This window comes from Papio anubis, chromosome 15 (genome assembly GCF_008728515.1).
Source record: "Papio anubis isolate 15944 chromosome 15, Panubis1.0, whole genome shotgun sequence".
NCBI classification, from domain to species: domain Eukaryota; kingdom Metazoa; phylum Chordata; class Mammalia; order Primates; family Cercopithecidae; genus Papio; species Papio anubis.
In genome coordinates this window covers 31,074,797-31,099,767 of record NC_044990.1, presented here as the reverse complement: position 1 = coordinate 31,099,767, position 24,971 = coordinate 31,074,797, and the positions used below count along the sequence as shown (strand labels likewise).

The 24,971-nt window shown below is 39.9% G+C and overlaps 1 long non-coding RNA gene across 1 annotated transcript; it reads right to left on the bottom strand.

Annotated features, from left to right (window-relative positions):
- Positions 1–18,602: 18,602 nt before the first annotated feature.
- LOC116270583 lies at positions 18,603–21,036 on the bottom strand. The gene is made up of 3 exons (XR_004178717.1): positions 20,863–21,036; positions 18,779–18,878; positions 18,603–18,646 (listed from the first exon to the last, which is right to left on the bottom strand). It is a non-coding gene; the product is annotated as an uncharacterized LOC116270583 (long non-coding RNA).
- Positions 21,037–24,971: the final 3,935 nt, after the last annotated feature.

Genomic DNA, 24,971 nt, shown 5'->3' with positions numbered 1-24,971 from the left:
TCTCACCAAAATTCAGCCTACATTCTTGAATAAATGCTCCCAAGGTTGCGGCAAGCCTTTGGATATTTTCTGGAGTTCTGAAAAAGGTGCTTGTATTTTTCCCAGTTGCTTTCATGAATAAAGGAATTTTTGAAGGTTCCCAGCTTCCCATTTTTACTGATATCACTTCCAAATGCACTTTTATTTTTATTTTTTTGAAACAGAGTCTTGCTCCATTGCCCAGGCTAAAGCACAGAGGTGCGATCTTGGCTCACTGCAACCTCTGCCTCCCGAGTTCAGGCTGTTCTCCTGCCTCAGCCTAGTAGCTGAGATTACAGGTGCATGCCACCATGCACAGCTAACTTTTGTATTTTTTGTAGGGACGGGATTTCACCATGTTAGCCAGGCTGGTCTTGAACTCTTGACCTCAGGTTATCCTCCCGCCTCAGCCTCCCAAAGGGATGACAGGCGTAAGCCACCACGACCGGCCCCAAATACACTTTTAAATACATTTCTGAACTCACAAAAATGTAAAGGAAGTACAGAATGATTACAGACACACGCACAATTGCACACACAATCTAGAGGTGCAACTAAAGTCATCAGTCAACACAAAAGCCGGTGATGCCCTGAAAGTGAGTCAAAACCAAAAACCTAGAGCTTTGTTAGTTAACATTGTGGCTGCCTGAGCTAGTAAACAGGAATTGGGGCAATCAATAGGAAAATCAAAATACTTTTTTTTTGAAGAAGCTGGGAATGAGATGTCAATAGGGCACTTTGCAATGCTCTGACATATTCCTGGGAATCTGTTCAGCAATCCTGGAGATCTAGAATTTCTCTGGTTGACTAATAGGATTTGAACCTGACAAAGTAAGGAACTGAGTCTGAGACCTCCACATAAATCCAGACACTAAAATGAGCTATATATTCAATAGAAAAGACATTCTACTAATGTCTTTAGTAGATGAAGATTTAGAAGATGAAGACATATTTCTTCATCAGCACATGGAAAATTCTCCAAGATAGACCATATGTTAGGACATAGAATAAGTCTCAACAAATTCTCAAAAATCAAAATCATACCAGTATCCTCTCAGACCACAGTGAAATAGGATAGGAAATCAATAACAAAGAAACTTTGGAATCTGTACAAATACATGGAAATTAAACAACGTGCTCCTGAATGACCTTTAGATCAAGGAAGAAATTAAAGAGGAAATCAAAAAATGTCTTGAAACAGGCTGGGTGTGGTGGCTCATGCCTGTAATCCTTGCACTTTGGGAGGCCAATGTGGGTGGATTGCTTGAGCCAGGAGATTGGGACTGGCCTTGGCAACTGGCCAAGTGAGATTCTGTCTCTACAAAAAAAATACAAAAGTTAGCCAGGTATGCTAGTGCGTGCCTGTAATCTCAGCTACTCAGAAGGCTCCAGCAGAAGGCTCGCTTGAGCCTAGGAGGTGGAAGTTCCAGTGAGCCAAGATTGCGCCATTGCATTCCAGCCTGAGCAACAGAGACAGAGTGAGACCTTGTCCCAAAAAATAAAATGTCTTGAAACAAATGAAAATTGAAACACAACATAACAAAACCTATGGGATACAACAAAAGCAGTGCTAGGAGAGAGGTTTATAGCAATAAACACCTATATTTTAAAAGTAGAAAGATTTCAAATAAATAACCTAAGGATATACCTCAAAGAATTAGGAAAGTAAGAACAAAACAAACTTCAAATTAGTAGAAAGACAGACATAATAAAGATCAGAGCAGTACTAAATGAAATAGATTTAAAAAACAATATAATCAATGAAACAAAAAGTTTGTTTCTCAAAAAGGTAAACAAAATCGATAAATTGCTAGTTAGACTAAACAAGAAAATAAAAAAGATGGCCCAAATAAACAAAATCCAAGAGGAAAAAGAAGACATTGCCAGGCACGGTGACTCATGCTGTAATCCCAGCATTTTTGAGAGGCTGAGGCAGGTGGATTGCTTGAGCTCAGGAGTACGAGACCAACCTGGACAACACGGCGGAATTCTGTCTCTAAAAAAAATACAAAAATTAGCTGGGCATGGTTGCATATGCTTGTAGTCCCAGCCACTCAGAAGTCTGAGGTGGGAAGATCACGTCAGACCAGGAGCTTGAGGCTGCAGTGAGTCATGATCACACTATTGCACTCCAGCCTGGGTGACAGAGTGAGACCCTGGGTCAAAAAATAAAGAAATAAAGAAATGAATAAAACTGGACATTACAACTGACACCACAGAGATACCAAAAATCATCAGACACTATTATGAACAACTATATATTAATAAACTAGAAAACTTAGAGGAAATGCATAAATTCCTTTACACATACAACCTACCATGATTGAATCAGGAATAAATAGAAAACCTGAACACACCAATCGTGAGTAATGAAATTGAATCCACAATAAAAAAGTATCCAAACAGTGAAAAGCCCGGGACCCAATGGCTTCACTGCTAATGACTTCACTACTAAATTCTACCAAATTTACAAAGACAAACTAACACCAGTTCTCCTCAAACTAGTCCAAAAAATTGAAAAGGAGGGAATTCTTCCTCATTCTACTAGGCTAGCAGTACCCTCATACCAAAACCAGATAAGAATGCAATAACAACAAAAAAGATAGTTACACTCTAATATCCCTGATAAACATAGATGTAAAAATCCTCAACAAAATACTAACTAACTGAATCCAACAGCATATCAAAAAGATAACACATCAGGATCAGGTGGGATTTCCCAGAAAGGCAAAGGTAGTTCAACATACACCAATCAACAAAGATGACACATCACATCAACAGAATAAAGGACAAAATCATATGATCATTTCAAGAGATATAGAAAAAGCATTTGATAAAATGTTTTTTTATCAAAAAGTTCTTCACGATAAACACTCTCAACAAACTTGGCACTGAAGGACCATATTAATATCTCCACATAATAAAGGCTACATAGGACAAACCCACATCTAACATCATCCTATCGTAGCTTTCAGCTTCTTCTCTAAGAACTGGAACAAGACAAGGATGTCTATTTTTGCCACTCCTATTCAACACAGTTCTGGAAGTCTTAGCCAGAGCAATCAGACAATAGAAACAAATAAAAGACATCCAAATTGGAAAAGAGGAAGTAAAACTGTCCCTCTTGGTAGATGACATGATCTTGTATCTAGAAAAACCTAAAGATTCCATCAAAAGCTCTTAGATCTGATAAATGAGTTCAGTAAAGTTGTAGGATACAGACAGATGTGGTGGCTCATGGTGTAATCCCAGCACTTTGAGAGACTGAGGCAGGAGAATCACCCGAGGTCAGGAGTTCAAGACCAGTCTGACCAATATGGTGAAACCCTGTCTCTACTAAAAACACAAAATTTAGCCAGGCGTGGTTGCGTGCGCCTGTAGTCCCAGCTACTCAGGAGGCTGAGACAGGAGAATTGCTTGAACCCGGGAGGCAGACATTGCAGTGGGCCAAGATGGCACCACTGCACTCCAGCCTCGACTATAGAGCAAGACCCCGTTTAAAAAAAAAAGTTGTAGGATACAAAATCAACATGCAAACGGTAGTAGCGTTTCTATACACCGATAATAAACTAGCTGAGAAAGAAATCAAGAAGGAAATCCCATTTATAATAGCTACAAGAAAATAAAATACCTAGGAAAAAAATTTAACCAAGTAGGTGGAAAACCTCTACAAGGAAAACTACAGAACACAGATGAAAGAAATTGAGAAGGAATAAAGAAATGGAAAGACAACCCATGCTCATGGATCAGAAAAAAAATCAATATTGTTAAAATGACCATACAACCCAAAGCAATCTACCGATTCAATAAAATCCCTATCAAAATACCAGTGTCATTCTTCACAGAAGTAGAAAAAATAATCCTAAAATTCATACGGAACCAAAAAAGAGCTTGAATAGAGAATCAATCCTAAGTAAAAAGAAAGCTGGAGACATTATACTATCTGACGTCAACATATATTACAAGGCTCTAGTGACCAAAACAGCATGGTATTGGTATAAAAACAGGTATCAAATGAAACAGAATAAAAATCTCAGAAATAGATCCACACATTTACAGCCAACTGATTTTCAACAAAGGTGTCAAGGACATTCACTGGGGAAAGGACATCCTCTTCAACAAATGGTGCTGGGAAATTTGGATATCCATATGTATGCAAAACAACATGACTAACCTCCTACATTTCGCTATACACAAAAATCAATTTGAGATGGATTAAAGACTTAAACATAAGCCCTGAAACCATAAAACTACTAGAAGAAAACATACGGGAAGCACTTCAGGACACTGGTCTAGGAAAAGGTTTTATGGCTAAGACTTCAAAAGCACGGCAACAAAAACAAAAGTATTCAAATTGGACTATATTAAACTAAAAAGCTTCTGCACATTAGAGGAAACAATGGACTGAAGAGATAACCTGTTGAATGGGAGAAAATATTTACAAACTATTCATCCAACAAGGAATTAATATCCAGAATACACAAGAAACTCAAACACTTCAACAGTAAAAAATAATAGTAATTCCATTTAAAAGTGGGCAAAGGGTCAGGCACAATGGCTCATGCCTGTAATCCTAACATTTTGGGAGGCTGATGCAGACAGACCGCCTAGGCCAGGAGTTTGAGACCAGCCTGGGTAACATAGTAAAATTCCGTCTCTACAAAAACATACAAAAGTAGACTGGGTTTGGTGGCTCATGCCTGTAATCCCAGCATTTGGGGAGGCCGAGGCAGTAGGATCACTTGAGCCCAAGAGTTCAAGCCCAGCCTGTGCAACATAGTGAGACATCATCTCTACAAAAGTCAAAAAATGAGGTGAGAGGATCACTTGAGCTCAGGAGATTGAGGCTAGAATGAGCAGTGATCTCACCACTGCACTCCCATGCCGTCTCCAAAAAAAAAAAAAAAAAATACACACACACACACAAATTAGCTGGGCACAGTGGTACATGCCTGTGGTCTCAGCTACTCTGGAGGCTGAAGCAGGAGAATCATCTGAGCCCAGGAAGTGGAGGCTGCAGTGACTCGTGATTGCACCACCGCACTCCAGCCTGAACAACAGAGCAAAACCCTGACTACAATAAATATATGAATGAATGAAGGAATGTGGGCAAACGACATAAATAGATATTTCTCCAAAGAGGACATACAGGTATATGAAAAAATGCTCAACGTCACTAATCATAAGGGAAATGCAAATTAAGACCACAATGGGATATCATCTTCACCCAGTGAGAATGGCTATGATTAAAAAGACAAAATAATAATGGATGTGGGCGAGGATGCGGAGAAGGGGGAACTCTTATATACTGTTGTGTGGGAATGCAAATTAGTACAGTCACTATGGAAAATGGTATGGAGATTTCTCAGGAACTGAAAATAGAGCTACCCTACAATCCAGCAATGCCACTACTGGCTGTTTATCCAAAGGAAAGAAAACCAGTATATCAAAGGGATGATACCTGTACTTCCATGTTTACCGCAGCACCATTCACAATAGCAAAAATATAGAATCCAACTAAGTGTCCATCAACAGACAAATGGATAAAGAAAATGTGATACATATAATCAAGTACTATTCACCCATAAAACAAGAATGAAATCATGTCGTTTGCAGCAACCTGGATGGAACTGGAAGTCATTGCTATGTGAAGTAAGCCAGGCACAGAGAGACAAATATTGCATGTTATCACATATGTAGGAGCTAAAAAAGTTGATGGTGGATAGATAGATACCAGAGGCTAGGAAGGGTGTGTGGGTTGGCAGGGAAGAGTGGTTGGTTAATACAGTTAGATAGAAGGAGTAAGTTCTAATGTTCTATAGCAGAGTAGGGTGACTACAGTTAACACAATGTATTGTGTATTTCAAAACAGCTATAAGAGAAGACTCGAAATGTTCCCAACATATGGAAATGACAAATACTCAAAGTGATAGATACCTTAAATACCCTGATTGATCATTATATATTCTATGCATGTAACATATCACATGTACATATGTACCCCATAAATATGTACAAATATTTGTTGTGTACCAATTAAAAATAAACAAAAGTTTAAAAATACATTATATCTACACAATGAAATATTAGTCAGCACTAATACACTGCAAGTTGGATGAACCTTGAAAACATGCTACATGAAAGAGTGCATAAAAGATCACAAATGGGCTACTCACCAGGGTGATACAGGAGCATCACTTGAGCCTTTCCTGCTTGCTTCGCTGAAGGCATCAGGCACTTCCATGTCTGGGATCAACTCTTCTGAAAGCAGGTCCTAGCAGGACTGTGGGTGTCCACATCCAGGATAAGGATCCTGCAAAGAGCTTGGGATACTTACCCCTCAATCTGGAGGGACGAGCAGGGGCTGGCGCCTTAAGGACTTACTGTCCTTCTGACCAATCCTGATGTTTCCAAGGCACTGGGGTTTTCAGGACTGGATAAGACTGTTCTAAGGCCACAGTGTGGCAACTGCAGCGTGGCAACTGCAGCGAGTCACAGGCCAAATCCTCAACTTTGGCACTGTCTAAAGTGCCTTTCTTGGCCTGGTGAGGTGGCTCACACCTATAATCCCAACACTTTGGGAGGCTGAGGTGGGTGGATTACTGGAGATCAGGAGTTCGAGACCAGCCTGGCCAACATGAAACCCCAACTCTATCAAAATTGCAAAAATTAGCCAGGCATGGTGGGGCGCGCCTGTAATCCCAGCTGTCTGGGAGGTTGCCGCAGGAGAATCGCTTGAACCCGGGAGGCGGAGGTTGCAGTGAGCCAAGATCACGCCACTGCACTCCAGGCTGGGCGACAGAACAAGACTCCATCTCAAAATAATAATAATAATGATTTTTAAAAATGAATAAATAAATCAGTGTGTTTCTTGCCCATTCCATGTCTCACCACAACTCTATTAAGCAGGTATGAAAGGCGCTCCATGGTTGTAATAGAGGAACTCGGGGCCTTAGATTCCACCCCTCGCCTAACCCCTGACAGCCAGTGACCAGTGAAGGTTCAATAAACAGTAGTCAGTCTTGTTATTATCTTATTACCACTCTCTCTGTGGAGTTCCAGCAAGGAGGGTTCCACACCTCGTTGGGGACCAGTTCCCCAGCAGGGCTCCGAGCACCCTCTCCAGGCAGTGACGCGAGGGCCCTCGGGGACTCTGACGCTCCTCCCGGGCCTTGTGGGCCCTCACAGAAATGGCAGGGCATTGGGGCAAGCTCCGCCCGCTGCGCAGGCCGAAAGGTTTCTAGAGCATCCAGAAAGCTCGCCTGACCCTGAAAGGCGAGGTTAGGCCCCCAACTCATATCCTGGGGAAATTCGGTTTCCACAGGCGAAGTCAACCGAAAGAGCCGGCCATGTTGAAGCCTGAGCAGAGCTCCCGTCAGGCCCCGCCCCCGGCGCCAGGCTCGCTGGGCCCCGCCTCCTCCCGGAGGTCCCTCCGGTGGTTCCTTCATTGTGCTAAATGGTGAGCGAGCATCAAGCACAAGCTGAACGGCCGACAGGCAGTGAGCAGACACACAGGGGCCCCGAACTCAAAATAGATAAATAAATACTCAGACGTGTTCTTATATTCCAAGGCAACTGATAGGCTCATTTAGGCTCTGGCTTCCGGTGATAATGAGTTATAGATGACAAGCCTCAAAAGGAAGAGCCCCTCTCATTGTCTGCGCTCCGGCCCAAGCCTGCAGACTCAGCTTTGGTCCTCCGTAATAATCATTGCCAGTCACCATTGGTGATTAACTCAGTCATCACTCTGGAGGTTCCAAGGACTTCAGGAGCTGCGTGTCAGGAACTAAGGACAAGGGCCAAATATTATTTTTTTATTTTAATATTAACAGCCACAAATGTTCACAGCTTTTATTGAATACTCTCATCTTTTACCACTGAGTTCTGATGCCATGCCTGTCATTTGTATTTCCATATATTATTTGGACTCTTTCTAGGCTCTCTTTCATTTCATTAGTTTATACATCTATCTCTGCACCAATACTACACTGTTTAACTTAACTTTTTAATAATTATTTAAATCTGGTAGAACGAGTTTCCCACTTTGGTGCTTTGTTTTTAAACATAGACTCTTCCTCATGAATTGTAACATTAGCTTCTTCAGTATTGTAAAAAATCCTCTTGAATTTTTATTGGAATTGCATCGTTTATGGATTAATTTTGGGAGAATTGACATCTTTAGGATTCCATAACGATTATGTTATTATTTTTAGTAATGTTGCTTTTAAAATTATGTTTTCTGAGTTGTTGTTGCTGGTATATAGGAATGCAATCTTTTTTTGTGTATCAATCCTGCATTCAGAAAACTTGTTGCACTGTTTTATTAACCTTGTCTATAGATTGTCCAAGAGAGGCAGCAAAGTGTGATGGTAAACAGCCAGACAGCCCCTTCTACTTTCTTTAACTTGATTCTGCTGCCCTTTATCTAACATCTTAAACTAAATACTTAGCTCATTAAGTAGTCTTTATTCCTTTTCAATGCCAGCATCTGAAAAAGATCAATGCCTCTCTAATTACTTTATCTAGTGTGTTGAGGGACCCAATGCCGCCACCATATTCAATAATGAGCTAGAAGGACTCACAGAACTTAGACAAGCTGTTCTATTCATGGTTATGATTTATTACGATGAAAGGCTGTAGAATACATTCAGAAGAAAAAAGGCACATAGGGCAGAGTCCAGGCAGAACTAGGCACAGCTTCCAGTTATCCTCTCCATGTGGAGTTATATGAACAGAACTTAATTCTCCCAGCAATGATGTGTGACAATATGGACAAAGAATTGTCAACCAGGGATGCTCACACAAACTTTTGTGTCCAAGATCAGCTACATAGGCATGAAGCCCCCACACGATTGACCCTAAATACTCAGTCTCCAACCCATTCCTCCCTACGGAAGTCAAACTCATACAATATGACCCACGGCTCCAGGCAAGCAAAAACAGGTGCTCACCATAAATTACATTATTAACACAAACTCTGGCATTGCCCAAGGCCTGAGGTATACAAAGACACTCTTATCAGGCAGGATATTTCAAGAGCTAATAGTTAGTCAAGAGTCAGTCTTTTCTTGGAGGCATGCAATCCCATAGCTGCTGAGTCAACCCTTTACTATTCACTTATATTTTATGAGTTCAATTTGTAGTTCTATTGTTAATTTTATTTATTTTGAAGTCTATAAAGTATATATTTTTTACCTTTTAAAAAATATAAATGATAGATACTATATATTATACACCTCCTACACATTGTTTTTGTCACTTGAAATTGTTCCATATTTGTTTAAAAAAATTTTTATTCTTTTGGATGGCTGCATTTTATTTACCAATTTTCTATTGATAGATATTAGGATTTTTTGGTCCAATTTTTTGCTATTCAAAATGAGATTAATAATTCGTGTGTGTGTGTGTGTGTAATTTTACTTACGTTCTAATATGTTTGTAAGATATATTCCCAAAGTAAAATTATTGGATTAAATGATATGCTCAGATGCTATATTCATCTGTGATATTAATCGATCTTGCATTTCAGTAAACTGTTGCCCAGAAAGATTTCACCTACTTTTATTCACTAGCAACCTAAGAAAGTACCTGCTTCCCCATACTCTTCCCAACTGACTGTATTTTAAAATATTTTTATAATACCTGGTGTACGGGTGTACTCCAGTACTACAGGAATAATATATTTGTAGCTTTTATTTTTATTCTATTCATCATGAGTAAGGTTTAGCATCTTTTCACGTTTGAGTCCCTTTTTTTTTTTTTTTTTTTGTCTCTCTCTATCACCTAGGCTGGCAGGCTGGCGTGCATTGAGGTGATCTTGGCTCACTGCAACCTCTGCCTCCCGGGTTTAAGCCATTCTCCTGCCTCAGCCTCCCGAGTAGCTAGGACTACAGGCCTGTGCCACCGCGCCCAGCTAACTGTTGTATTTTTAGTAGAGACAGGGTTTTGCCATGTTGGTCAGGCTGCTCTCAAACTCCTCAGTCTCCCAAAGTGCTGGGATTACAGGCATGAGCCACCGCACCTAGCCTTGAGTCACTTTTCTTTCTTTTCAATGAACTGTTTTATATACTTTTGTCCATGTTTCTGTTGGCTTATTCATCTTTTCCTTATTGATCTGAAAGAGCTCTTTTACACTGGTGATGTTAGCTGTCTATATGCATTATGAATTGGAAATATTTTTCCCAATTTGTTGTCTAACTTTTTATTTGTTGTGGATTTTGCCACATATTTTTAAACGATTTAATTCATCAGTCTTCTATTTTTAGGAAGTCTTTTGCTATATTGTGCTTTTTAAAAACTGTAACGTTATGAAAATTATTCTTAATGTTTCTTTGACTCATTTTATTGTTTTATTTTAAAATTTAAATCTTTTGGGCCTGGCACAATGGCTCACACCTGCAATCCTAATGCTTTGAGAGGCCGAGATTGGAGGATCACCTGATTCCAGTTGTTCGAGACCAGCCTAGGCAACATAGTGAGACCCAGTTTCTACCAAAAAAAAAAAAAACCTAAGAATTCACCAGGTACGGTGACGCACACCTGTAGTCCCAGCTACTCAGGAGACTGAGGAGAGAGGATCACTTGAGTCTAGGAGTTCAAGACTGTAGTGTGTCTCTGGACTCCAGCAGCCTGGATGACAAAGCAAGACCCTGTCTCTTAAAAAAATAGTAATAATCTTTTGTTCATCTGAAATATATCTTGGTGTAAGATATAAAGTAGAGCTAAACTAATTTTTGTTCCAAATGGCTGCTCATTTATCCCAACACCATTTGTTGAATTTTCTATTTATCACTAATTTGAAAAGCCACCTTTATCATTGTGTAAAGAGCCTCATGTATTAGGATCGATTTATAGACATTCAGTTCTGTTTCATTGATCAGTCTATTTAATCACACTTTTTTTTTTTTTTTTTTTTTTTGAGACAGAGTCTCACTCTGTCACCCAGGCTGGAATACAGTGGTGCGATCTCAGCTCAAGTGATTGTCCTGCCTCAGCCTCTTGAGTAGCTGGGATTACAGACACATGCCACCACACCCAACTAATTTTTGTATTTTTAGTAGAGACAGGGTTTCACCGTAGTGTTCAGACTGGCGAAATCCTGACCTCGTGATCTACCTGCCTCAGCCTCCTCCCAAAGTGCTGGGATTACAGGCGTGAGACACCACGTCCTGCCTTAATCACACTTTTTATGATGTGGAGAGGTAGGCGATAAAGGCCAGCGTTGACCTCTTTGAGGTGTAACATTTTGGTTGAGGTGTAAGAAAACATACAGAAAAGTGCACAAATCACAAGTATAAAGTTCAATGAGCATTCACAGTGTGAATATACAGTACAGTATATACTCAGTACTCATAACCAGTACTCAGACCAAAGAGCAAAACATTACCAGTACCTAGAAGCCTCCTTCCAGTTACCACCCTCCTGAGGCTAACCACTGCCTGACTGACTTCTGATTTCTAATAGGATAATTCATCATGCCAGTTTGGAAATTTAGGAGTTGAATTATTCAGTATACTCTTCTGTACCTTCTTTCACTCAATATTACGCTCATGAGATTCAACCACTTTGATGCATATAGTTTTAGTTCGTTCAAACTCATTGCTGTAGAGTTTCCCACTGTATAAATGGAAGACATTGTATTTATTCATTCTACTGTTAATGAACATTTGGGAATTATTGATTTTTTGCTATTAAGAATAGTGCTTATATGAACATTTATACATATCGTTTCATGAGCTTGTGTTCCTGCTTCTATTGGATGTAGAGTTAGGAGTGGAATTACTGGACCAGAGGGTATACATATGTTCAGCCTAAATAACAAACAGTTCTTCCAAAGTGATCGTGCCATTGTCAGAGTTTCCAGTACTCCACATCCCGGCTTACACTTGGTATCTGTAGCAGAAGCTGTTCGTGGCCATCCATTTGCACTCAAGCTTCCCTATTTCAGTTCACACCTGCACCTTAAACTCTGCCTAAGGGTTTCCCTGGCCATCAGAACCTTTTAGGTCCTCACTTAAAACAGGCCAGAAGGGAAGGGGATTAATAAGTCCTGAGCAGAGATCTCAACCAATGACTGATGCGCCGTGGTTTATGCATACCCTAGCTCCCTTGACCTTGGGACAGGAAGACTCTGAAGCACATGCTCTACACTTGCTGTCAGAGCTCCCAGGGGAAGTAAGGTCCGGCTGGCACTGGTGATGACATGCTTGATAATATGGCCTGTATCTGTTGCCTTCCCCTCCCTGTCTGGTTTCCACTTCCCTACGGGTATTTTAAATCCTTGTCTCACACAGTCCACTTCTGTGGGAATCCAAACTAAAGACAATCTGTTTTTCTTTATTTTGGCTGTGGTGGAGCCAGGAGTGATTAGAGGGAGAATATGTCTTAAAATGCTCTAATGAGGGAAAGTGATAATGCAAGAACAGTTGAGAAAAACTGGCTTAGCTATATGATTCATATCAAATTTATTTTTGTGTATAGTGTAAGGGAGGGGTCCGGTTTCTTTATTTCTTTTCTATTTTGCATATGTTTATCCAATTGTAAAAGCACCATCTATTGGGAAGACTTTTTCCCCCTTGAACTAATTGCCTTAACACCATTTCACTAATAATTGACTATGTATATATATGGGCATATATATATATAATATATGTATAGTCTGGTCTCTGTTCTGTTGGCTTCTTTTTCAATTATTATGCTAATACTATACCATATGGATTACTATACCTCTATAGTAAATTTTTTTTGAGGGTCTCACTCTGTCACCCAACAAACTTGAGTCTTCCAACCCATAAACATGGCATATTTTTTCATTTATATGCATTTATGATTTTTTAATAAATAAGTCTATGTATTTGATGTTATTTCAAATAGTATTTTTATTTCATTTCTCAATTGTCTCTTGCTAGTATATAGAAATACAATTGATATATATACATATATATGGGCATCATTCTGGTTTCTATTCTGTTCTATTGGCTTCTTTGTCTACTATAATGCTAGTATCATACATATAGATTACTATACCTCTATAGTAATATCACTGATCTTTACAGAAAGGCATATCAAAACCACAATGAGATATCATCTCATGCCAGTCAGAATGGCAATTATTAGAAAGTTCAGAAACAACAGATACTGGCAAGGTCGCAGAGAAAAAGGAACACTTTTACACTGTTGATGGGAATGTAAATTAGTTCAACCATTGTGGAAGACAGTATGGCAATTCCTCAAAGATCTAGAGGCAGATATACCATTTGACGCAGCAATCCCATTACTGGGTATATACCCAAAGGAATATAAATCATTCTGTTATAAATATACATGCACCTGTATGTTTATTGCAGCACTATTCACAATAGCAAAGACATGAAATCAACCCAAATGCCCATCAATGATGGACTGGACAAAGACAATGTGGTACATATACACCATGGAATAGTATGCAGTCATAAAAAGGAACGAGATCATGTCCTTTGTAGGGACACCGATGGAGCTGGAAGCTGTTATCTTCAGCAAACTAACACAGGAACAGAAAACAAATCACCACATTTCTCACATATAAGTGGGTGCTGAATGAGATCACATGGACACATGGCATGGAACAAAACACACTGAGGCCCGTTGCGGGGAGGGCCTGATAGGGGGAGGGAGAGCATCAGGAAGAATAGCCAATGGATGCTGGGCTTAATACCAAGGTGATGGGTTGATCTGTGCAGGAAACCACCATGGCACACATTTACCTATGTAACGAACCTGCACATCCTGCACATGTACCCCAGAACTTTAAAAAAAGTTGAAGGATACAAAAACAAAAACAAAAATGAGGCCGGACACAGGGGCTCACGCCTGTAATCCCAGCACTTTGGGAGGCCGAGGAGGACGGTTCACGAGGTCAGGAGTTTGAGACCAGCCTGACCAACATGGTGAAACCCCATCTCTACTAAAAATACAAAAATTAGCCAGGCGTGGTGGGGGACACCTGTAATCCCAGCTACTCAGGAGGCTGAGGCAGGAGAATCCCTTGAACCCGGGAGGGAGAGGTTGCAGTGAACTGAGAGCACGCCATTACACTCCAACCTGAGCGACAGTGCCAGGCTCCATCTCAAAACAAAACAAGACAAAAAACAAAAATAAAAAGTCCTCTATAAATATTTGTTAAATTGGTAGGATTGTTAGCATAATTTACAAAAATTTTATTCATATTGTTCTATAGCATATCTAAATAACATTCGTGTTAACAAATACCAACGGTTCTTTGATTTAAAAGTGGTGAAAGACAAGCTAATCGTAAGTTTTTTATACACCCATATATTTTCCAATAGCATGACACGGTCCAGATATTTAGAAATAGGCTATTTGGGAAACAAAGAACTTGCTGAACTCCAGAAAATATAAAGTAGATACATTTCAAGATTTTTGAACCTTGGAAAAGGAAGGGTAATTTTCTTTTTTTTTTTTTTTTTTTCATACAGAGTCTCACTCTGTCGCCCAGGCTGGGGTGCAGTGGCACGATCTTGGCTCACTGCAAGCTCCACCTCTCGGGTTCACACCATTCTCCTGCCTCAGCCTCCTGAGTAGCTGGGACCACAGTTGCCCACCAGGACTCCTGGCTAATTTTTTGTATTTTTAGTAGAGATGGGGTTTCACCGTGTTAGCCAGGATAGTCTTGATCTCCTGACCTCGTGATCCACCGGCCTCGGCCTCCCAAAGTGATGGGATTACAGGCGTGAGCCACAAGGAAGGGTAATTTTCGATAAATTTTTTCACAACTGTGTTTCTTATATTCATACACAAGTATCTTAATTGGTGTATTACCAATTTGCTTCGCTAGATGGAGATATGAGGCACAAGAACTACAAATTCCCTCAAAAACGAAGTGTAACCCTTGATATTTTGAAAAACATTAGTTATCGAAGAGAAACTACAGCTTGTAAGACGTCATCTTAAGGGAGACCATCTTCCATGTGATAAATTGTTGGCCCCAGGGAGAAACGTTTGCTGGGACTGATGGTGAGTAGTTTACTAGTTAATATTTCATCAGTGTTACTGAGTAGATTTCTTAATTTATTCACCCACTTATATGTTTTTGTTTTTAAGATGGGGTTTCATCGTGTTAGCCAAGATGGTCGCGATCCTCTGACCTCATGATCCCCTCACCTCGGCCTCCCAAAGTGCTGGGATTACAGGCGTGAGCCACTGCGCCCGGCCTATATGTTCATTTTTTTATGCATTGACCACAATTAATTTGCCCCACACTGTTAGTCATTGGGATAGAAAAATAAGGAGGATACAATCCCCACTCCTCTAGAAGCTCACAGCCTCCAGATGAGTAGTGGAGAGAAGTATGTAAACTATTAATTAGAATACATTCAGGGCAGAATTATAGCATGGGTTAACCCAAGATTTGCTGGCTGCACCAGGAGAGAAACGGCTGGCTCTTATTGAGTAAGAGAAAGTGCTTGGGATGAGTTTCAAGGGATGAATAATTCAGAGGCAGTGCCAAATGAGAATAAGACAGACAACACTTGGTGAGGGAGTTCACTTGAAGGAAACAAAAACAAAAAGAAAAATAAGGCCAGGCGCCATGGCTCACACTTGTAATCCCAGCACTTTGGAAGGCCGAGGCTGGCGGTTCACAAGGTCAGAGGTTTGAGACCATCCTGACCAACATGGTGAAACCTTGTCTCTCCTAAAAATACAAAAATTAGCTGGGCGTGGTGGCACTCACCTGTAATCCCAGCTACTCAGGAGGCTGAGGCAGAAGAATCTCTTGAACCTGGGAGGCGGAGGTTACAGTGAGCCGAGATCAGGTGGGTACCTGTGGGGATAGAAAGGAGGAGGTAAGTGCACAAGATGTAGAGAAGGTAGAATACGTTAGACATAAATACTCAATAATTGTTGGGATCAAACGGGAGGAGGACATTTTCTAGATAGTTTGAAACAAGCACTGTGGAGGTCAGGATAAAAATTCAACATGACTAGGAGAAATTGAAAAAAATTTTTTTTTTTTTTTGAGACAGAGTCTCGCTCTGTCGCCCAGGCTGCAGTGCAGTGGCACGATCTCCACTCACTGCAACCTCGGCCTCCCGGGTTCGAGTAATTCTCCTGCCTCAGCCTCACAAGTAGCAGGAACTAAAGGCGTGTACCAGCATGCTTGGCTAATTTTTGTATTTTTAGTAAAGATGGCAGTTTCACCATGTTGGCCAGGCTGATCTTGAACTCCTGACCTCGTGATCCGCCCAACTTGCCCCCCCAAAGCGCTCGAACCACAGGCGTGAGCCAATGCACCTGGCCTTCCAATTACTTTTCAACCTGTAAACTGCTCTACTCTACAGAATCCATGTGTGTATTTCATTCTTTGGAATCTGCCATGCCATTTACCCTACACATCATACTTTCTATGATTGCAGCACACACTTTACACCTATCCGAGACTCACTGACTCAAGAGTTAACCAAAACTCATGCAACACACACAGGCTAATTTTGTATTGTTTCAGAGATGGGATTTTGCCATGTTAATCACTCTTGTCTTGAACTCCTGGCCTCAAGTGATCCACCTGCCTTGACCTCCCAAATTGCTGGGATAATAGGAGTGATCCACTGCATCTAGTCTCTTGATTATTTTTTATTTTATTCCTTAAATTCTTCAGCAGATCTCTGTTTGGTTTTTAATGACATCTATATCTTTGTTGAATTTCTCATAAGACCGTAAATTGTTTTTCTAATTTCATCAATTTGTCTATCTGTATTCTCTTGTACCTCATAAAGTTTCCTTAAGATAATTATTTCAAATTTAGCCTATGTGGGTGATATATCTTAACATTTAGGGTCTGTGTAAGGGGAGTGTGTGTTTTCTTTATGGAGGTGTAATGTTTCCTTTGCTTTTTATGTTTCTTGTGAGCCTAAATTGGTTTGCACATCTAGTGGAACAGGTGCCTTTTCAATGTTCTGTAGACTTTCATAGAAATATTGTTTCAATAGTTGTCTCCCCAAAGTGGTATTCCATTGAGTAGATTGATTTGTTCCTAGGGTGGCTGCAGTAAATATAGTCTTCATGTGACTTCTTTGGCTGTCTGGTGAGGAGTCTCACGATTACCTCAAAGAGGCCCTAGATGAGTAGGTATTTGTGGGGAACAGTGGGTATGGCTTTTCTTGGGGTGGGAGCCATCAGTCAGATTAGTTCTAAGGCCCTAGAGGTACGCATGCTAGGTGCAGTGGCTTTGCTAGTGGTAGGGTGGTGCCACCAGCAGGGTGGGCACCAGGCAGGCCAGTCCTCAGGGTCTTAGAAGTGCATGCAGCATATGGCAGCTCTGCTGGTCAAGGGGGTGGGGCTGTTGGCAGCAGTGGGTGCCAGATGGGATGGGCCTTGAGGGGTGCATGGAGCATGCGTGCTCTGTCAATGAGGCAGTAGTCGTGACAGCCAGTGCTCAGATGACTCAGTAGCTGCCCACAGATGCGTGAACGAGCTCAGTTGAGAGAGGCAATCCTCCCTGTGAGCACAGAGTTGAACAGTTAAGCCCATCTCAGATTCACAAACCATAGGATCATGAGCCAAATAAATAGTTGCTGTTATAAGCCAGTAAGTTTGGGGGTGGTTTGTAACCACTGGTACAATTGTAACTGGTATCAATCCATGATGACTGTTTTACTTGAAAGAGTACCTTCTGGAAACAATATTGACATTTCTGGGTCAATATTAAACTTCTGACTACACAGTCTACAATCATTGAGAAATGAGTATTTTAAGACCGGCTTTACCCTTATAATGGTTCATTAGGACTAGCCTCAGAAGATGAAGCGACATAGCGATAATACGTTCTGGAAGTCAAAATTATCACTATTACAAACATCATTATAGATTTAAAATAACATACAAAAATTAATTTCATATGATCAGACTCCATTTTCACAGAAAAATAAATTTTAAGATTGAGGTTGACAGAAAAGAGCTAATACTCAAGATAATCAAGATAACATGTTAAATTATCCAACATAATGACCATTAAGCTGGCACAGTGTTCATAAGACTCCACCAGTTCAAACCATATGCCATGGACTTATGATGGCCTCAGTCTGAAGTTCTCCCTGTTCTTGGAATTTAGTTCTTAAATACCAAAGAAAATCCAAAAATTGTGAGCTTGGCTGGGTGGGGGCTTTCAGAAATGCTTGTAGCCCTCTGACTCAGAAAACCTGAGATCTACAAAGCTGGGACCTCATTCTCTGGGGTCTAGGAAGAGAAGCAGTCTCTCTGGGATCCTTGGGATTCAGGATAACTACTGGAACTTAATAAACTGAAACTCAAATGGAGTCAGCTGAAAATCCATTCAAGTTCCTGTGCTGCAATCGAGTAGTCCTGGATTGAGATGACATGGAAATCTTCCTTGCCAGAGTTAAACCACAAATACGTCACACTATCACAGTGGCATAGCATACAGCCTCATGAATAAAGAATACTTTGAATGAATGTGGCTTAGACAAGGCAAAAACAAAATAAAAATATAATTACAAGAAAAAGTGAAGTTAATCTAAGTAAATCAACAGTTAAGTGTCACAAACCAGTAATATAAGAGGCGAGATCTAAATTCAAATCCATCCCTTTTGTATCGCCTTTTGTTTCCTGAAACCTGAGAGTTTAAAACCATTATTAGTTTGTGAAACATCAATCAACATAAAAATAAAGGACATTATACAGCATAGAAATCAGCAATGGGTCTAAAACACAAAATATTTTCTGAATCATGGCGTAACACCCTTACCAGCCTTCTTATCAGCTTTCCAAGTTGTCTTTGTAGATGAGCCAGATGAAAAACTCTTATCAGAATGATAAGTCGTAGAAGTCGAAATAAACGTGTCCATCTAAAATAAATTTAAAAGATCAATTTTTGCATCAGAAACAGAGAATTTTATGAATATAAATTAAGTTTAGAGCAGCAGTTGTTAACCAGGGACAATTTTCCCTCCTCTTCTCAATCACCTACATGGGGGATATTTGACAGTGTCTTGAGGCACTTTGGTTTCTAGCTGGTGCGTGTGTGTGTGTTATTATTATTGTTCCGCAGCGTGCATTACTACTTCCATCAGCAAATAGAAGCCAGGAATTCTGCTAAACATCCTGCAATGAATATAACTGTTCACCACCCTCCTGTGACAATAATGATCTGGCCCAAAATGTTAGTAATGCTGAGATTGAAAAATTCTGGTCTAGAGAGATAGTGAAACAATAGAGTCTTAGAATTTGTAAATTTAATTTTGGGATTTGAAACTAGCATTTTCAATTTTTCCACATCAAAACAAATTGAGGATTCTTGTTCACCTTTGTTACTCCCATCTGTAACAGAGGTTCACTACAGCTACTAATGCACATCAGGCAGGCAACAGATTGGGAATGCTTCCCAGTGTGCTGGCTTGGTGTCTCTCCTACCATGAGAAATAATAAGCAGAGGGAGCAGTGGTGGATAGTGCTTCTCTGGATTTGAGCATCACTCCAATCCAGAGTCATCTGGAAAAACCTGTTAAGCTACAGGTTGCTGGGTCCCAGAGATGGTGATTCAGTGGGTCTGGGGTGGGGCCTAAGGTATTTTTCTTGTATTTCTAGCAAGCTCTCAAGTGATGCTGAGGTTTCTAGTCAGAGGACCACACTGGGTGAGGTGATTTTCAAACACCTCCAAAAGCCTATCACTTAACATGCTTAGTTGGTGCCTGAGTTGTAGTCCAAGGAATCTAGGGGTACAGAAAGAAACCAGGTATTTGACCCATGAACAAGCTTAGGAAGCCACCAACATCTACATCCCAGTATACATTTGCTCTTCCATTTTCCTCACTGTCACAGTAAAAAGAAAAAAGAGAGAGTCACCAGGTCCTCATACACCCTTTAGTTTCCTAATCCCCAGCAGTTCTAACTTTGCCTTAGCTTTCTTTGTTTCTACCACAACTATACTGCAAAACTCTACTGTTTGTGTTGCTATACATATCATCTCCTAGTTTTCTGTGTCTGTTCTGTTTTCTATTTTTTAGAACATCATGATTGAGGCTAGGGCTGTGGTGGCTCAGCATGACCCAGTACTTTAGGAGGTGGTGGGCAGATCACTTGAGGTCAGGGCCAGACCAGCCCTGACCAACATGGTGAAACTGCGTCTCTACTAAAATACAAAATTAGCCAGGTATGGTGGTGCATGCCTGTAATCCCAGCTACTCGGGAGGCTGAGGCAGGAAAATCACTTTAACCGGGGAGGCAGAAGTTGCAGTGAGCCTGATATCATGCCACTGAACTCCAGCCTGAGCGACAGAGTGAGACTGCATCTCAAAAGAAAAAAAAAAAGAAAAGAAAATCGTGATTGAAGTCACTCAAATTTTGCATATGCTCAAATAAATTCCCTCTTGGCTGTGGGAAAAACCCAGACAGAACATATGTGTAAGGGATTTGTAGTTGAAGCACAGGGGAATTGTTTTTAATATCAAATTTTTTAATGTATCAGATATTAACTAATAAGAATATCACACTTGATCTTAGCCAAAAGGTAAATAATTAAATAGGAATTTGGTAGAACTTCAAAATGTAGCGAAGTTAAAGTTAATACAAGAGGTAAAGCCCTTCTTTGGCTACTCCATCTTTTTTATTCAATTACTGGTACTTAGTGTGTATACTCTTCGCTGGTCCTAAATACCACAATCTTTCAGTTTCAACCTATGTGGGAATTTACCTACACATTTCATTTTAAAGCAACATATTTGGTATAAAATGAGGCCATTTGAAGTTGAAAAGATTAGATCGAATAAAAGCCACAGAAAATGCAAAAAATAAATGAAAAACTTTAAGAGAGGTAAGTCTTATATTTCATACCTGGGAACATCCTTAAGAAACTTAACGTCAAAAAAAATGTAAATGACATCAACCAGCAGGATAATCACAGTAATGGCAGTATCTAAAATGTTCAGTAAATCAGAAAAATAATGCTGTCTCCTGTAATATAAAATGGAAAAATATGAGTTCATCTCCCCTGCAAGGAGAGACAGGAATATTTAAAGAACACAAACTATTAACTGATCTATTAAAATTTGGATTTCATAAAATTATTATTTAAAATGCACGTTCTAGAGTAGACTAAGGGAAAAATATAACATCCGTGGGAACTTTTCAAACAATAAATTTATAGTCATCATTTGACACATATATATATGACTAAAGCACCAATATGGCAATTTAAGTATAGTAAGAGATATAACTAAATGCACATTAACCACCCTTATCATGGATGATGGGGTATCTCTGTCCCCTCAAGCATTTATCATTGTGTTACAAACAATCCAATTACACTCTTCCGATCATTTAAAAATGTACAATTATTATTGACTATAGTCACCCTGTTGTGCTAGCAAATAGTAGGTGTTGGTGAAATTTTTTCTGTACCATACCCACAACCATCCCCACCTCCCTACCCCCAAACTCCTAGTACCGTTAAGCGGCCTCTGATAGCAAATGCTTTCTACTCATGTCTATGGGTTCCAGCTGACCCTCCTTTTTGACCCACAGACAGAGAACCTTTGATGTGTCTTTCTGTTAGCATATATATATTTCAGTTAACATAGTGATCTCCAGTTCCATCCATGTTGTTGCAAAAGGCAGGATCTCATTAGCTAAATATAGCTAAGTATAGCTAAATAATAATATTAGCTAAGTATAGCTAAATAATACTCTCTTGTGTATATGTACTATTCTCTTTATCCATTCATCTGTTGATGAACACAGGTTGCTTCCAAACCTTAGCTCTCGTGAACAGTGCTACAACCAACATGGGAATGCAGATTATCTCCTCTATGTATTGATATCCTTTCTTGTGGGTATATACCCAGCAGTGGGATGTCTGGATCATATGGTGGCTCTATTTTTAGTTTTTTTAAGGAACCTCCAAACTGTTCCCCATAGTGGTTCTACTAATTTACAGTCCCATGAACAGTGTATGAGGGTTCTCTTATCTCCACGTTTGCCAGCATTTGTTATTGCCTGACTTTTGGATATAAGCCGTTTTAGCCAGGTGAGATGATATCTAATTGTAGTTTTCTACACTGTGAATTTCTCTAATGATCAATGTTAAGCACCTCTTCACATGCCTGTTTACCATCTGTATGTTTCCTTTTGTGAAATGTCTATTCAAATCTTATGCTCATTTAAAAAAATCATATTATTAGATTTTTTTTTTTCCTATAGAGTTGTTGGAACTCCTTATATATTCTGGTTATTTATCCCTTCTTAGATGGGTATTTTGCAAATATTTTCTCCCATTCTGTGGGTCTCTTCACTTTGTTAATTGTTTCCTTTGCTATGAAGAAGCTTTGTAACTTGATGTGATGCCATTTGTCCATTTTTGTTTTGGTTACCTGTGCTTGTGGGATATTGCTCAAGAAATTTTGTTCAGACCAAAGTCCTGAAGATTCTTCCTGATGTTCTCTTATTATAGTTTCATAGTTTGAGGTCTTATCTTTAAGTCTTTAATCCATTTTGATTTGATTTTTGTATATGGTGAGAGGTAGGGGTCTAGTTACATTTTTCTGCATGTGGATATCCAGTTTTCCCAAAACCATTTGTTGGAGACTTCCTTTTCCTCAATGTATGTTGTTGGCACATTGATTGAAAATGAGTTCACCATAGGTGTGTGGATTTGTTTCTGGGTTCTCTATACTTTTCCAATGGTCTATGTGTCTATGCCAGTGCCATGCTGTTTTGGTTACTATAGTTCTATAGTATAATTTAAAGTCAAGCAATATGATTCCTCCAGCTTTGTTCTTTTTGCTTAGAAAAGCTGTTATTCTGGGTCTTTTGTGGCTCCATATAAATTTTAGGATTGTTTTTTCTGTTTCTGTGAAGAATGTCATTGGTATTTTGATAGGGAGTGCATTAATCGTAAATTAGCTTTGGACATGGGTCTTTTTTTAACAATATTAGTTCTTCAGATTGTGAACATGGAATCTGCTTTCCATTTTGTGGTGTCCTTTCAATTTCTTTCATCAGTGTTTTATCGTTGTCATTATAAAGATCTTTCACTTCTTTGGTTAAGTTAACTCCTAGGTTTTTAATTTTATTTGTGGCTATTGTAAATAGGATCACCTTTTTAAAGTCTTTTTCAGATGGTTTACTGTTGCCATATAATATGCTGCTGATTTTTGTATGTTGATTTTGTATCCTGCAAATTTACTGAAGTTATCAATTCTAGTATTTTTTGTTGTAGAAAGGAAGATATTTTTATTTTAGATAGTTAGCTTTTTTTCCAAATCGCATCATCATCCATAAAAACACAAGGGATAAAATTTTACTTTGCTTTCCTTCCCAATTCAGATTTCTGTTTTATTCCGCTGTTCTTTGCTCGCTTCTGCGGATTACTCCAAGCTAGGACTTCTGGTACTCTGTTGAATAACACTGGTGAAAGTGGGCATCCTAGTTGTGTTCTAGATCTCAGAGGAAAGCTCTTCCATTTTTCCCCATTCAGTGTGATACTGACTGGGGGTCTGTCATATATGATTTTTATTATATTGAGCTGTCATTGCACTTATACCCAGGGCAGAGTCTCACTCCTGTCACCCAGGCCTGGAGTGCAGTGGCGGATCTCAGCTCACTGCAAGCTCAGTCTCTCGAGATTTCTGCGCCATTCACCTGCCTCAGCCTCCCCGTGGCTGGGACTACAGTCACCCGCCACCTTGCCCGGCTGGATTTTTGTATTTTTTCCCCGACTAGAGAGGCAGGGGACACGTGTTAGCCAGGATGGTCTCGATCTCTTGACCTGCGTGATCTGCCGTCACCCAGCCTCAAGTGCTGGGATTACAGGGCTTGAGCCACCTTTTGTAGTTTTTTAGAGTGTTTATCATGAAGAAATGTTGAATTTTATCAAGCACTTTTTCGAGTAGCTAGAAATGATCGCCCCTTGAGCTTATCCTTTATTATGTTGATATGATGTATCACTTTGGTTGATTTGTATATTTTGAACCATGCTTGCATCCCAGGGATAAATCCCATTTGTCATGATGAATGATCTCTCCAGTATATTGTTGAATTCAGCTTTCTAATATCTTGTTGAGGATTTTTGCATCAATATTCATCAGATATATTGGCCTGTTGTCTTCTTTTTTTTTGGAGGCAGAGTCTCACTCTGTCACACAGGCTGGAGTGCATCTGTCGTGATCTGGGCTCCTGCAGTAGCGCTACCTCCCGAAGTGATTGTCATGCTTCCAGCCTCCTGAGTAGAGATGGGATTACAGGCACCTACCACGCTGCCAGCTGGTTTTGTATTTTCAGTAGAGACGGGGTTTCACCATATTGGCCAGGCTGCTCTTGAACTCCTGACTTCATGTAATCCACCTGCTCCAGCCTCCCAAAGTGCTGGGATTGCAGGTGTGAGCCACCGCTCCCTGTCTTTCTTATTTTGATGCATCTTTGTCTGCTTTTGGTATCAGGGTAATACTGGCCTTGTGGAATGAGTTTGGAAGTATTCCCTCATCTTCTTCTGCTTTTTGGAATAGTTTTAAGCAGGAGTGGTATTTGTTCTTCTTTAAATGTTTAGTATTAGAGATTCAGCAGAAGCTAGGTGCTAGTATATTCTTGGCTATATATGCTGCGTTAGTCTGCTTTCCGAAATTGTTATAGCCTCTTGCTGAATTGATCCCTTTGTCATTATATAGTGACATTCTTTGTCTATCGTTTGTCTTCTTATGTTTTATGCTTGCAGTCTCTATTTTTATCTGATACAAAGACTAATCCTGCTCTTTTTTGGTTTCTACTGGAATGGAATACGCTTTCCATTCGTTTGGCTCAGACTAATAGAACTGACTGTTTCTTCTAGGAATATCTATGGTCTTGTGTTTTTTGTTTCATTTTGTTTTTGTTTTTACTTTTATTTATTTATTTATTTATTTTTGAGGTGGAGTCTTGCTCCATTACCAGGCTGGAGTGCAGTGGCATGA